Source organism: Anser cygnoides, chromosome 8 (genome assembly GCF_040182565.1).
Source record: "Anser cygnoides isolate HZ-2024a breed goose chromosome 8, Taihu_goose_T2T_genome, whole genome shotgun sequence".
NCBI classification, from domain to species: Eukaryota; Metazoa; Chordata; class Aves; order Anseriformes; family Anatidae; genus Anser; species Anser cygnoides.
This window is the reverse complement of record NC_089880.1, coordinates 4,753,369-4,769,264: the sequence shown is the minus strand read 5'-3', so window position 1 is coordinate 4,769,264 and position 15,896 is coordinate 4,753,369. Positions and strand designations below refer to the sequence as shown.

The window sequence follows — 15,896 nt, the reverse complement described above, 5'->3', positions numbered from 1 at the left end:
CTTAATCCATTCTGAAGGAAAGCCTGCAGGCTTCTCCCTGAATGTTAAAGAAAATTCTGTAATTGAAATGTATCATGCTAATATCCTAAAGATTTTAACTGAACAAGTGGTTTCTTGGATTGCATACTAGAGGAGACTTAAGAGACTTGAGTTCTTGTCTGCCCTTCTGATGAGTCCCATTAAAAAAAAAAAAATGGTTTTCCTCACATACAAAGTAAGAAAATTACAATACGTACCTCCTTCCTCACCTACTAATGAGGAGTGCAATATAAAAACTAAGCATAACTTTCCTGTTTATAAATTGACACCTTAACAAAAAAGGCACAATAAAGTTATTTAACACTACAGTAATTTTGACATTTTGTGTCAAAAGCTTATTTACCAACATTAAAACTTACTCTGAAAGAAACCCGGAATACTATGGGACAGTAACTCTCAGGTACCTAACTCTTTCTTAAGCTCCTTATTTATGATATCTTTGTTAAAACCTTCATAGCTCTTGAGCTTTGGGATTTACATTAGATTATATGGACCATTAACTTGATTTTAAATTCTCCTACTCGTTCAGCTATTGATATACCCCCTTCCTGAACAGTGGTGACACTAGCCGGTATCAGTGCCATGAATCCATCTTTCACTTGTTAATTTAGCACGTTTGTGTTAGGAACATTTTGACTGAAGTACTCCAGTTGAAACTCCAGTTGAAACAGCTTCTTCCTTAGTACCATATACACAGAAAATATGCAACTGCCTTCTAAGGAAGATGAAATATTAGATTTTTTTTTTTGAAAATTAACAAGCAAGTTGGAAACCATTATGATACACTCCTACAATGATTACTAGACATGTATAAAGCATGGTCCAGACAGGTGAAACAGTTAAAATGCCAGAAAGTAAGTCAGAATAAAACTCATGCTCAGCATAAATCCAGCTGAATTCCATGGAGTTACACCAGGAATTACATTTTTAACCTGCATTTCCTAAATGCATGAAAATAAGCATTTAGTCATTAGAAACCCAGGTGACCCTTCCAGGCACTATTAGTCCAATGCAGTAGTTCCCTGTGTCAGTATTACTACCAGGCTACCTTGGAGGATAAAACTCCTTTCAGACCAAATTTTCAGTTTACTTTTAGTATACAGAGATTAATTACAGGCTCTGACACTGATTTGTAGGATCCTTAAACTGGTCAGTGATGCCGCCAATGGCACTGGCTTCAGAGTGTAAAATCAGAACATCTTTCACAACATGTATCTGAACCAATATTTTCCCAATATAACTGCAATCCTTTTTATGGTGAGGATATGAAATATGACCCATATGATCTCCCACAATCCTTTCTCCATAACGCATTGTTTTAACAAGCACAAATGATTTATAGTTTGTCACTGTTCTCTAAGGAACAATTAATTTCTCCTGCATGATGCTAAACCATGTGCCACAGACTTTTGAATTTTGAGAACACTGAATTTGTAAAAGCTTTTCTAACATCATACTTTAGCAACATATGGCTATAAGTAAAAGCTGTTAAAGTGCTTTCGTTTTCACCTGCTTTGTGGAGACTTCTGGTGGGGGCACAAGAGAAGTTCACAAAACCTACATTATGCATTTTTAGTAATCCGAGCTATCTTGATTTTCTGTGCACAGACAAGGATCTAATGGATATGACAAAAATCTCATTCTGAGGAACTCTCAGCCCTCACTGATATGACCAAATTACAAAATGAAGAAAAAATAAAGCAGAACTTCGCAGGACGAGATCTGACATTCTCGCAGTTTTTTCAGATGATTTTTCATAACTCCAAAAACTATTCAATATGTAAATCATAATATTAATAGTTTTTTGGTTTTTGTTTTTTTTTATCTTAAACTTCCACATTTAAATTCTCTGTGGATTCTACTATGCTTGTAAAAGTATAACAGTCCTCATTGCCACATAAGGAGAATTATTACTACTGGTGTGATAAGACAAAACATGTGCAAGAATACCTGTAAATTTTCAGAACATCTCTTCCATTATGATGTATTTTCAGCAAGGCCCATAGCATTGGATGAGTCTGAGAGCTGCAAGCAATTTGAAGACCACAGATAAAAGGGTTTATAATTAAGACTGAAGGGGTTTGTAATTAAGCCTTGCGACCATACATTAACAGGAAAAAGGCCTTTAATAACTAATTTTCCCAAGTTGTGCACATGGAAGCACACCTGAACAGAGATAGAAAAGATGTTAGAAAGCAAAAACCTTTTTTATGCAGCGTGGTGTGAACTACTAACAGCAGTTAGGCTGCAGATATCATAATGTCTGTGTTTGTAACTTGTGACTCCTGTGAATTAGCTTTTAGTCTCATAAAGCCTCGGCCTAATCTTAAACCCAGGAAAGAGGATTATTTCTGGAACAATAGCTTTATTATGAAAGACCTATAAAACTTCTACATTCTTATGAAATTGAAATGTAAAGGCAGCAGAATACCATTAGATTTTATTGCAAACTTTAGTATGAATAGATATAAGTTAAAAAAAAAAAAAAAACTTCACTGTGAAATCTTCGCGGAACAGAGTATTATGCTTTCCACAAAATATGACTTCCTGTAATTCATCCCATAGGAATAGAACTTTGTGTACGATACATATACGATAAAATAGTTATGAATCACTAACCAACTTGCATCAATAGATTAATTTCGTCTCAAGAGTTCTAGCGGAATTTAAGTTGCATGTGCAACAGTGACTTAAAATGCTAACAGTATAAATGACGTCAAAGAAAACCACCACTCAAGCTTAATGACCGAATATCTGCCAAATTCTTTATTTCAAATCTTATCAGCATTTTTACAGCAGAATGAAGTAAGTATTGGTCTGTTAGTTGAAATCTCTGCTGTTAAAATCATTAAAGCATTTTTTCATCAAGTTCTGTAAAGAAGATATCCTTAAATATTAATCATCCCCTAAGTAAATGAAATTTAAGTATCATATTCTATTTCATAATTACATCTTTATAATAGCCAGGAAAATCAAACCCTTAAGCTTCACAGACAGTGATGTACACTAACAATCCCCACTTTTATTCTGATACTCTGGAGTATGTGAGCTGTATGATTCCAGATTCTGACCTTTTGCTGAAGTCAACATTTATTCTTCACGTACTACCTCTGTGCAATGAAAGCCAGTAATTTCTAGGCGTGCTCCAAAGAGGGTAAAAAAAGGATAACCTTCCTGAAAACAAATTTCTGCAGAAAGCCATTCCTGCTGCACTGACAGAAATAGGCAGGATAGAAAAGACAACTATCATCATAGATTGAATGAGTTGTATATAAAGAATAGCTGTAGCCTATGAGCCTCATAATTACTTAACAGTGAAATTCAACAGAGGGCAAAATTCCTAACTTTGCATCTGACACAATAGTAAACAAATGATATACTCATTCCATCACATATTTGTCTTTAGACACTGTCTTTAACAGACACTAGTATTGTTATTACTCAGTATCATACTCTCTGCCTATCTTTAGATACTGTTACTTTTCTCATGCTTAGACTTTAAGACATTTTCTTTTTTATTTGTACAATACCCAATACAGGAGCATTTTAATATGTGAACAATAATCTGGTTCATTGTTAACTGTAATGGAACAATAAAAGCTGCAGTGTCCATTTATAGACTAGTTAAAAGTTCAACAAAGCTGAAATTCCCTAGAAATATGAAAAACAACTCTGTAATATCAAGCTCTGATGGTTACTGAAAACAAGGCTTCATTATCTTATTTTGACAAACAGCAGGTTCTTACATATGTGATAGGTTTGGCAGTTTTCATTTAATTCAAGCACAGAGAAACAAATATGTCAACACATTGTAAAAGTGTGAGGAGCACTGCACTCCACACAGAAAAAGAAATCTAACTGAAGAAAACACTTTTAAATCCAAGAACACAAAAAAGCACAGAGAAAGTTCAACTAAAAGGCCAATGGTGAAATTTTGGAGATGAACTAGGTTAGAAACCGAAGTGTGATTGAGATCTGAAAAAAAATTATTTCAGTCATTTTAGAATTTTAAGATACTATATTATCCCTCTGTCCTGTTGTAAATGTAACCTCTTAAATAAAAAACTTTTTCCTTCCTCAATCTCTTACGGTGTACCTTTTCTGTTCTGTATATTGGTGCTTTGCTGAATTTACCTTGTCACCACATCTGATCTTCTTCAAACTATTTATTTATTATTTTTGGATTGTTTAACCCACTTTACCTTTCTTCTGACCATTTCATATTAGAAACTGATTCCAATTTTGAAGGCAATTATCCCTTCTGCACATTATTCTTTGGATGTTTTTTCTATACTCTTCATTAAATGCTCCCTACTGTTCTTTATTTTTTTCTTCTTTTTTTTTTTTTTGAAATCTGACAATAAACCTGTATTTTTTCTGCATTATCTTTAATATATTTCTGATTATATACCTTCTTAACTTGAGCACTGTTTAGACTTCACACTTTCTGTTAATTACCAATTGATATTTCTCTAGATATTTGATTTCTTCATAGTACTGTTTTCTTTTTTGTGAGTATAAAGGTTTTATTTGTTTACCACAGAAATCTATCTCTGGATTGGCTCTGGCTGGGATGGAGTTAACTTTCCCCACAGCAACCCATACAGTGCTGTGCTCTGCGCTTGGAGCTAGAACAGCACCGGTAACCCACCAGTGTTTTGTCTATTGCTGAGCAGTGCTGGCACAGCATCAAGACCCTCCCCAAACTCCACACAGCCAGTAGGCTGGGGGTAGGCAAGAGGTGGGGAGAAGCCACGGCCAGGGCAGCAGACTCAAACCAACCACGGGGTATTCCGTGCCATATGATGTCATGCTCAGCAATAAAATCTGGAAAAGGGGAAGGAGAAAGGGAGGGATCTCATTAAGAGAATGTCCTCCTGACACGCTGCTACACATATTGAGTCCCTGCTTCCCCAAACGTGGCTGAACATCACTCATTGATGGAAAGCAGAGAAATGCTTTTTCCTTCTCTTTGCACAGCCTTTGCCTGTTTTTTCCTCTTTCTTTTCCCTTTAACTAATTATTCTTATCTAAACCCATGAGCCTTTTTTCTTCTGTCCTTTATACTTTCTTCCCTTCCTCTCCTTTTGAGGAGGGGGAGTGAGAGAGCGGTTGTGTTGGAGGTTAGCTGTCCATCATGGGTGAAACCACCACACTCTCTTCTAGTAATGTTCTGGTAAAATACAGGGTTAAACCTCACTCAGCTCCCTCTAAATTTTGATGTTCTGAAGGACTTGCATCTTGAAGCTATAAGAGTGAGGTAAATCTGATTTCATCTTGGAACCTGTGATGTTCTGATGCTCTTCTCCACTATAGATAATGTAAAACTAATCAGCGCTAATTAACAATGGATTCATCTAATTTCATCATTACTTTTATCATGAATATAATGGGTTTTCACATCATCTCCTTCCAGAAGTGCTAACATTTTAAGTCAGAAGTTCTCAGTGCTGCCTGCATCTGAAGAGCAATCCTTTGACTTTATGAGCATATTCAGCACCATCCATTAGAAAATTTAGTAAACATATCATTATATTATTATTGCCCTTTTGAGGCCTCATTATGCCCTGTGTCAGGAGTTAGGATTTCTTCATACCATTATGATTACAACTTTAATATTACTGCAGCATTCAAGGGCCCTGATCTTGCATAAGCAGAAAAGGAATAATTTTTATTTTGTGTAGGAAATATATGAATTAACTCCTAGCACTGCTCTAGAAATCTTAGCTCATATTTTCTCTTCTGTCACTTGTCACGGCAAAAGCAGATTTATCCTAGAGAAGGTCATGACATATTTAGCTAACAAATTGCACATGGTCCAAGTGAACAGGTTTTCTCATATTCAGGAATGCCAAATCAGGTTATGAGTGTGAAAAATATATTAAAGCCCCACAAATTCAGTTTGCTATAAGCCTTCATGCATTTTGTCATCTGGAGTATTTTCTGTCATTCATGTCCTCTCCAGCACCTTCTCTGTTCGTGCCTGCCTGGTAAATGGTGATGGTCATTCAGTGTGGATTTAGAGACAACAGTTACAGCACAATCATAGCAAAAGGAACTCTAAAGATGGCATACACGTGTAAAGCTTTGATGAACTGTCCAACCTACAGGGTAAACATGGCCTTTATCTAATATGCCTGACAGAGAAGCTCAGAAAAAAAGCTGTTTCTCCTCCATTATAACCAGCATGGCCTACACTGATTTATACATTGAATTAGGAAACTAAATCAAGATGAGCTTTCCGCCTCTCTCTTCAGCTTCTTCAGTAACAATTCAAAGAGGTCAAACCATATCTGCAGGGCATGTAGTAAACAGTCTTCTTGAAACTGCCTCCGAAGTTGGACAAAACCAGAAACAAATAAAAAGGAGAGACTGTGCAAAGGCAGTTCTTCTGTCTCTGCTAATCTGCTGTAGGTGAAACCCCTGGCTACCTTGGGCTTGGAGAGGCTAACAGTTCAAACTAAGGCTAGTCTCTCAGGGACAAAAAGAAAAGACAGTAAAACTAGTAAAACTATTACGAAAGTTAAGTTAAGAGGTCACTAAGAGGTCTCTAAGTTTTGGGTTTGTTTTTTTTGAACATAAAGAATTCTGAAGACTTTTCTTCCACCTCTACTTACTATGCCCATAAACTACTATGTTATCTTTATTTTTAATTTGCTCCCAGCAGGGGGAAAAAATGGAAAAAAAAAAAAAATCAGCCAATAATTCTCTCTGAGTTGTTTCTAGTGTTCTAACAAGATTCACTTGTCTGAGTAGTATAATTGATGATAACAGTTATCATAGGTCCATTCAGCTCCTGGCAATTCTTTCTGCTTTGGGAAGTTTACAGATTGTAATCCAAAGGTTCCAAATGTATCAAAAACAGCCATATAGCAACTTCCCAAAAAAGTGGAACATTTATATACATAGGTAACAAATATAGTTATTACTAAATATGTGTACGATGCTTAAATATTTCCCTGAAGGCATTTAAAAGACATGTAGATGTGGTGCTTAGGGCCATGGTTTAGCAGTAGGCAGTGGTTGGACTTGGTGATCTCAGAGGTCTTTTCCAACCTAAATGATTCTACAATACTATAATATACTTGGCAGCCAGGAGGGCCAGCTTTATCCTAGGCTTCATCAAGAACAGCATTGCTAACCAGTATAGGGAAGTGATTGTCCCACTCTTCTCTGTACTGGTGCAACCTCACCTTGAGCACTGTGTGCAGTTTTGGGCGCCACTGTATAAGAAAGATATAAAACCGTTAGAGAGTGTCCAAACAAGGGCAACAAAGATGGTAAAGGGTCTAGAGGGGAAGAGGTATGAGAAGCAGCTGAAGTCACTTGGATTGTTCATTCTGAAGAAGGGGAGACTGAGGGGAGACCTCATCATGGTCTACAGCTTCTTCATGAGGGGGAGCGGAGGAGCAGGCACTGATCTCTGCTCTCTGGTGACCAGCAATAAAACCCGAGGGAATGACATGGAGCTGTGACAGGGGCAGTTCAGGCTGGATATCAGGAAAAGGTTTTTCACCAAGAGGGTGATCAGGCACTGGTCATGGCACCAAGCCTGCCAGAGTTCAAGAAGCATTTGGACAACACTTTCAGATACATGATCTGATTTTTATTTATTGGGGCAGTCCTTTGGGGACCCAGGAGTTGGATTCAATGATCCTTGTGAGTCCCTTCCAACTTGGATATTCTATGATTCTATGATTTACAAGAACTTCAAAGAATTTGCAATTCATTCATATTCTTTGATAGATACATGTGTTTGTACCAGGAATAAAACTAGGAACATAGTTCACAATTTTATAGAACTCTGAAAGTCAACTACATATCATCAAACGACTAGCTTTATCTGTCTTTTCTTGCAATTTCACTACATAAAATTTTACACATCTCGCTGTCAAAGTCATTGCTGGGCTGTTTTCTGTCATTCATTTCTGCTATCAGGTTAAGCAATACAGTTTTGGTTTAAATTTTTCAACTTACTAGACATTTATTCTTAGATCAGCATTTCCCGTTAAACTTTCCAAAAAACGGTTGATCTTCATTACAAACAGAAACACTTTTACTGCAAGACATGAAAAGCTTTTCTTCATACAAAAGGCCTGGAATCAGTTGTGTAGCTGTACATACAGGCCGAAGCAAATTCTCAGTATTGAAATACAGCATCAACATACAACATGCTTTAGAAAATGAAAATTTTTAAGCTTAAAGACAAAGTCATCATTTAATTTCCTTGTGAATATTACTCCAAAAAATATCTTGGAGCCCCGTGGAGCTCAACTTTGGAATGCAAACAGGGAATTGAAGCTAAAACTAAGAACCTAGAAGATAATGTTTGTAGGATTTTGAAATATATGTATATGCATACACAGACCTTGCAATACGCTCTAGTAAATCTAGTTAACTCCATCTACAATGAAGGAATGCTCCTGGATTTCATGCTCACATAATATTTTGCATATTTACAATAACTAATGTTATCCTTTCTAATATTTCTGTTGGTTTGAATATAACCCTGTCCTAGTGACTGATGATTCTTGTTTATTTGTACCTTTGTCACTTTTCATCTGGAGTAGAGAAGTTCAACAAATCAAAATTAGGCATGAATAACCCTTAGGAAATTATATCCAAGAAAACTGTCATCCTCCTCCACTGTCACACAGGCTGCACAATCATGCCAGACATATCCTGATTCTTTTTATCTACTCTATGGTTTTCATAAAACATAGTTTCAAATTCATAGGCTAGTCATGTCTTCAGGTTATTCAGCAGCCTGGAGCATCAATGAATCTGCTGCTTCTGGCTGAAGACTGTGACAGATCTATCTAACCCTCAGTCACAATAAACACAGCAGGAGACTAAACTTTCTCAGGTGTCACGTTAGGATTGTGGTACCAGCTGCTGCAAAGCCACATATGATATGGATGATTAGAAAACTCCCCCTCAAACACTGTCTCATCTAACACAAAACAGTATGGATACATACAAAAAAATCCCTTGCTCCCAAAAGATAAACCAAAATTCAAAACCCCATAAAAACAAACTTTATGTTACAGAAGCTGTTCTCCCCTGGAGAAATACAGTGAGAAAATAATTTACCTGTGGCAGATCTTTATTCTGTTGTTTCATCAGTGACCTATGGAAGTGATCGATCCCAAACGTTATAGAGATGAAGCAGCTGGAACTTGAGAAAGAGAAAAATTTGTAAGGAAAGACTCACCTAAGGCAGTATTCTGTTTCAGATGCCTTGCTCAAAATAGGAAATTATTAATAGAAAATATTAATCTAACTAACCTATCTTTCAGTACATACAAAAATGAAGTCAGAGTACAAGAGAAGTAAATGAATGAATTCAAAAGTGCTTATCAAACTTAATGCAGTGTTTTCTGGTTTCAGACATGAACCTTCTCAGTTTCGTGACTTATCCAGAGATGTTCCTCTCATGCTTCATTCCATCTCCAGATTTCTGACAGAGAGTATTACAAATTTCTGTTTTGTTTCACTTTACAAAGTGCTGTTCAAAACAAAAGACTGTAAAATTACCTGCACTTTCTCAAGCACCCAGGACAGTTTTTCATACAGTTGAATGTAGCCTTCAGGAAATAACAGAGGGACATAACAAACACTGGGAAGCCAGGCTTCAGGGTAACTCACCCCAAGCATCTCAAGTCAAGAAGAGCTAGTTATGAGCCACACTCACCATTTTTTTACAGATGTATATGAAGTGCATTTTTAATATATATGCTATATGAAGTTAGAAAAGAGTTTAAATCTAGTACTATCTATCTGCAGGGAGAAGGTCATTTATCATGGCTAAGTGTTTTGTTTAAGAAATTGGTTTACAATAATTCTAAGTATGATATCCATCAGTAGCTGCTATATTCACCTTTGGTAAAAGACTGTTTAGTGTCTTTCCAGATGAAAACTTTGTCTAGCTATGCCTCTTGGGATCGGTATTTCAAAAGCATTTGTGTATGTCAGGACAAGGCAAATTGTAGTAGCTAACAGAAGAGTTAGAAACTGCTATCATAATTACCAAGTTGATAAATTACAAAAATAAAAATAAAAATGAAATAAAGTACAAATAGCTCAATTTCAAAATAATTTAATTTTCTAATGCATGTTGGCCTTGCTGTGATGCAAGGACAGCTTTGGGGATAGTACTGAACACTGTGAGCATGACAACACAGTTCAGAACAGCCCTGATTGCCCAGCACTATTTATCTTCATGCACTAGGTAGAAGCTGTGTATTTCATACATTATTCACTACTTGCTACAGTCATTAAGCAAGGTCAGTACATGCACATCCCTACCACACAGTGATACAAAAAGATGACATATATTGGGGGAATAAGACAATACAGAAATGTGGGCTGTTCTTCTCTGCATGAATTTCAAAGCCTTGAGTTGCTTTTGAAATTTTGTTCTGTGCTTGGTTATTACAGATACTCAAATAACAACCTGCAAGTAGCATGTGGATTTAGCACATGGATCTGACTAGTGACAGTTGCTATTTGTATCCCATATCTGCTTCAGGCGGTTAATAACACAAATAACCAAATATAACCCAGTTATAAATCAAGATCCACTTACATATCAGGCTATAGCTTTAAAACATGCTGTGTGTTTATTTATATTTTAATCCACTTTTATCTGATTTTCCTCTCCAACGTCCCTTGTTATCGTAGGGCTCATTCTAACCTCAAGCCCTCTTTCCTTATACTCCTGTCAGTTCATATTTATGCATATTCTTTTCTGTGATCACCAAAGCATTTTCTGTTACTTTTCCAAGTTCAAGAGAAATCCAATCTGCCTCTCCCAGTTTGTTTCAAATCCCACCTTCTGCCATGGCTAACAGGAATACAATTTTTCTTTACTTGACACCATACCTCATCTTTGACTTAGGAGGAAAATCGTTAGGGGTGAAAGAACCACCTGATCTCACTGGCAGTTTCAGCATGAGCATTCTGCTACCAAAGCAGACAACTGCCATTATTTTCTATCATAGTTGTGTTGTGATCAGAAATAACAAGAGGAAGATAGCTACTGCATATAAACAACCAACTACATGACACAAATGGAACAAGAAATGCTCCTACTCCCTCACTTCTAACATTAACACATTTGTTGAAGTATCTTTCTGGTACTTCTCTAAGAAATTATAAAAGAGGACAGAGTTTCATATGGCTTAACCAGAATATTTAGCACTGACTGTGTGCTGCCATTTAATAAACCATTTGAGTTAATTCAGTGTTTCAAACGAAGGTTGGAGAGAGACAGAAGTACTACTTAAGCATTCTGCAGACTATACCAGATGGGATTTACATTCAGAAGTTTCTTGGATTATCACATGAGCCATTTCTTAACTGATAGGCAAATTTTTAAAATGAATGAGAGAATAAGTTAGCATGACAGAAACAAGCAAGAAAAATAAAACATCATTCACATTTTAAAATATCCCCAGTACTACTATTCTGCTTTTATAATTCAGAATAGAATTTATTTCACGAAAATGAATAGTGACAGTAAAAGACGAATGTTTTCTTTTATATAATTTTCTGGATAACACCAAAAGAATACTAAACTACCATGGCATGGTGGGCTCCAGCTGATATATAAAACAAGCAAAGAGGTTTATTTTCAAAGCAACAGACACCGATGTTGTGCCAATATTCTACCTTAATCATTTTAGTTCTACTGTGTACAATGACTGATGTAGAACTGTACCCATTTCTTTAATGATCAGATGCTGGAGCAATAAAGTAACAACAGTTGCTCACTGTGTTGTTTTGTATCCTGAATGACATATGGAATACACATAAATGGGTCTTTTAGTTTTTTTGTATTCAATCTTATTCAAAAAAATATTTTTAAAATTCCTCTTGTACTGTTATAATATGCTTGCTCTGCCTAAATGAAGTTGGGGGGATTTTTTATTTATTTATTTATTTATTTATTCTTTACCTTAAATATGGATCATCTTTCCAAAAGACTGGTGGATTAGGCAATTATATTTTGGTGAATTGAAGTGATACTATTCAAGCAGTGGGCCACTGATTTCTGATTGCCCATAGGGAAGAGAAAAGAGGGAGAAGACGTAAAGGACTGCAGGTTAAAAATGACGATGTCTGCAAAAGTAATTTGTACACTTAGTTCTTCCAATAGTGCTGCAGATATTTTATTAACCTGGGGAAATGGCTTCAGAAAATCTTCACAACTAACCCAGTAAATGGCTTCTGTGTGAAATCATGAACCTCCTGAATGATGAACAATGTGAGAAAGACTGATTGATGAGAATTATGTGAGTGACTGAAGAAGAAAAAAAAAAAAAAAAACGAAATCAATTAGAAAGGTTATTAGCTTAGTATGGCCTAGTCAGGGACTGATGCAAGGAGGGGGAATTACTAAACAGCATTCTCTTTTATGATTTTTCTTTCATTGAGAGTTCTTTGGAGTACCTATTCCTGTCAGTTACAGGGACTGAAGAAGTCCAAGATTAATTCCTAGCAAGCAGGTTCACTGTCTCTCTCATGCACCAGAACCACCTAGGAGGTGGTGAAGACCTCACTTTCTCATTCTAACATTGATTTTTGAGGACAGCACTGATCATAAAGCACCAGATATCATTAATGTGTCACATAAACATCTGACTCCAAACTGTGGTACACCATTCCCTATAATTTCCATTCAACTCTTGAGCCAATTTCTAGTTGAAACAACAAAATCAGGTTTTCTGGGATTCAGTCCAACTGGATGTCTAAATAAGCAGTTCATTTGCATAAAATAAAATGCTTCATAAAATGTAACAAAATCCAGCAGTTTACTATGACTGGCCCTTCCTGATCTGTATATTTGAATATTTGCAATTAGAGAGGCTCAGTTACAAAAAAAAGATTTCTAAATGCATTACTGACTCCACTGACAGTATTGCAATATTAAAAAAATAAACAAAATACAACACACACATATACAAACACATAGCTAGATATAACACAACACGATAGAGTGGGAAATGTACTTGTTAGAAATACTGTATTATAAGCCAACACATTTGGCCTTGTAATTCCACTGGTTATCACCCTACATTACTTGCTATTTCAAGGCATTTAACAACTCATATTTGTCACTGACACCATCTTTTAGAGGAATAAAACTGTGATTGTAAAAGGTGCCCCAGGTGAGCAGGCCACTGACTCCAGTAATGTGACTTAGCCTTCAGAGGAAGCAGCAAAAATAGGATATATATCCTTTATCTTATGGCACAATTCACTTTTTGATAAAGTGCTTTTTCTCTTGGAGACCAACAAAAATTTGGGAAATTTATAATCAGACTACAATATGGAAATGCACAATCAGAACATAACTATGCCTGTTTGCATTTGCAACACAATGAGTTAGTTCCATACCTTGATGTATTAGCCCTAGGAAAGAAAGAGGACTATTCAGCCTGATCTTCTGTGGATTGCCTGTAAGACGTGCCTCACTAAAGTTCACCGTCAGGTAAGCAATGTGCTCCCAGGGACATGTGTTCCCTCACTGTCCTCCAGCAGGATTATCCGAGGTCATGCTCACTGGAGAAGCAGAAAGTTCCACATATCTACAGGCGCTGCATATGACCGTATCTAGGGGTGACTGAAAACTAATGGATTTTAACTGACAATTGGCTACTGGATGTTGTATTTTATTAAAGAAAAAAAGACTGAGAGTACATGAAGGAAAATTTTCCTTTCTTATTTCAAGGTATCTGTAGGTTTGAAGAATTTAGGGGCTAGGTAAAGCAACACAGAATTTGTTGCCTCTTTATGGTTTCATCTTTTTTAGTTATTGGTTGGTAATATTTCTTTCTTTAGGCTAAAATAAGCATTACTTGAAGAAAAAACAGCACACAATGACAAGGAAAAGAACCAAGATGTTTGGCATCGCTGCTATTGAAAGGACAGTGAAATAAACCAGAGTGTGAGATAGCCCAGATAGGAAACAGAAAAATTACCAATAATTATGGGGGCAGGTAAGAAAACTAAAAACTGAGAGGAAAAAATAATTCTACAAGGATTATTCATAGGAATTACTGAGGTAAAGAGATAAAAATCCACTTGCTGTACTTAGACACAACATTTGCATTTATGTGACATCACATAGACAAAAGGTGACATCAAAGCTGTGTTTGCTCTAGATCTCATCTAGCAATCATCAAGCAAACAGAATATAAAATGATCTCATTTTAAATGTGACAGAGCTCACATTTTACACTCCACAGTTTAAAGAAACTTTCAGTTGGATACAGATGAACACGTCTAAGCAGATAAAAATATTCCTACTCCTCTGTGGAACAGCACCTTCTCCTATGTCTTTACCACACCTTTCTATGTAAATATCTTTACAAAGAGCTTTAGGAGAGGTTATAATTAAAACAAAAGCAAGTAGTTACATTTTCACCATTGTACAACAAGATTAAGTAAAATAAATGATTAGCATAAGGCTAGTAATTCATATTTATTAAATAAGAGAACTGCATGGGAGAGGTAATGAAGGAATTGGTAAGAGAAACACAATGAAATTATAGTGCTTTAGATGCTCAGAAAACCATTAACTTGCACGTTAAAACCTCCATACCTTCAGTACTGGAAGGTACTAAGTAGTACAAGCCCAAATGGAGTACAAATTAAACACTTCATGCTTTAATGAGATAACGGAAATGAATAAGACAGGAAGAAAAATGGCTGTTCTCTCCTTGTGACCTAATGGACAAGGTCCAAAATGCATACTACAATGAAGAGATAGCATTACCAAGTGATTCTAAAGGTCTGAGTTTTCTCCTTTGCCCTCATCACTCAGCTCTTCTGGACAGCCTGTTTGCCAGGGAGGAGAAAGGAAAGGAAACGTATTTTGCTTCAATAGTACAACTCTCTCTGTTTCAGTCCAGGGAATTCATTAACTCCTAAGGTGTCCCCCTAACTCTTTCTTATACCGAATCCCTTGGCTACCCCTGCTCTTCCTAGACACTGACATCAACAGAGTATGTACTTTTTTTAAAGAACTAGAACCTTGTCTAATTCTTCATTAGGAAAGCTTAGACTGTGTGATAATAAAAATTTTCTCAAGGCCTACATTTGCTAGCTACTAAGACAGATGAAGAAAAAGATGCAACAGCACTGCAGCCAAGCCAGAACAGAGGCCTGTTGCAGCTGTAATGTAGAAATAAACTAAGCAGGATACAATTAATATTTGCTTGCCTTGAATTCATATGCAGGTATTCCAAAATAGTATAAGCATACACTGACACAGTGTATAGCCTATTGTAACACAGATAAGCACAATACATAACCACAAGAGGGGTAAGGAACATAGAAACACCAACAGAGTTGGGGAAGAACGGCTTTACCGATCATGGTTCCAGCGTCCCTCCTCAAAGACCCCTGTAGCCTGATCATCTCAACCTCAGTGAGTAGGTCCAAGGATCATATCCATCAGCAGTAAAAAAGTTAAATAAGAATCAACTGCTTTGAAGTGGCGATAATGATTAATAATTGTTAAGAACTAACCACTAGCAATACCTATTGTTAATAAACACCAACATAGTACAGCGCTGTTTCAAAGTTTAAGGCTGGCCTGATTTACCAGTCTTCTAAATACTCCCATCACTACAATCTCTTGTTTTCTTATTCTCTAACTTGTATATACACTTGTATATTCACTTGCAACTAAGCAGATAAGAAAAATATTGCTGCAAAATAAACTGTGAAAATATTAAAGTTGCAGGTTTGGAAATAGACTTTTATGTCATCAAGTGTTACAAGTTTGCATTTCTAGAATTTAAAAGGAACATACTGATGTCTTTACCTAGCAGTTCTGTCAAATCTTA

General features: G+C 36.2%; 1 long non-coding RNA gene across 6 annotated transcripts in view; it reads right to left on the bottom strand.

Moving 5' to 3' along the window:
* LOC106039409 (uncharacterized) overlaps positions 1 to 15,896 on the bottom strand; it is a 319,959-nt gene that overhangs the window by 111,867 nt on the left and 192,196 nt on the right. For all 6 annotated transcript variants that reach the window (XR_010833403.1, XR_010833405.1, XR_010833406.1 and 3 more), the window contains one exon: positions 9,133 to 9,217. This is a non-coding gene — a long non-coding RNA (uncharacterized lncRNA). The remainder of the gene's footprint in view (positions 1 to 9,132; positions 9,218 to 15,896) is intronic.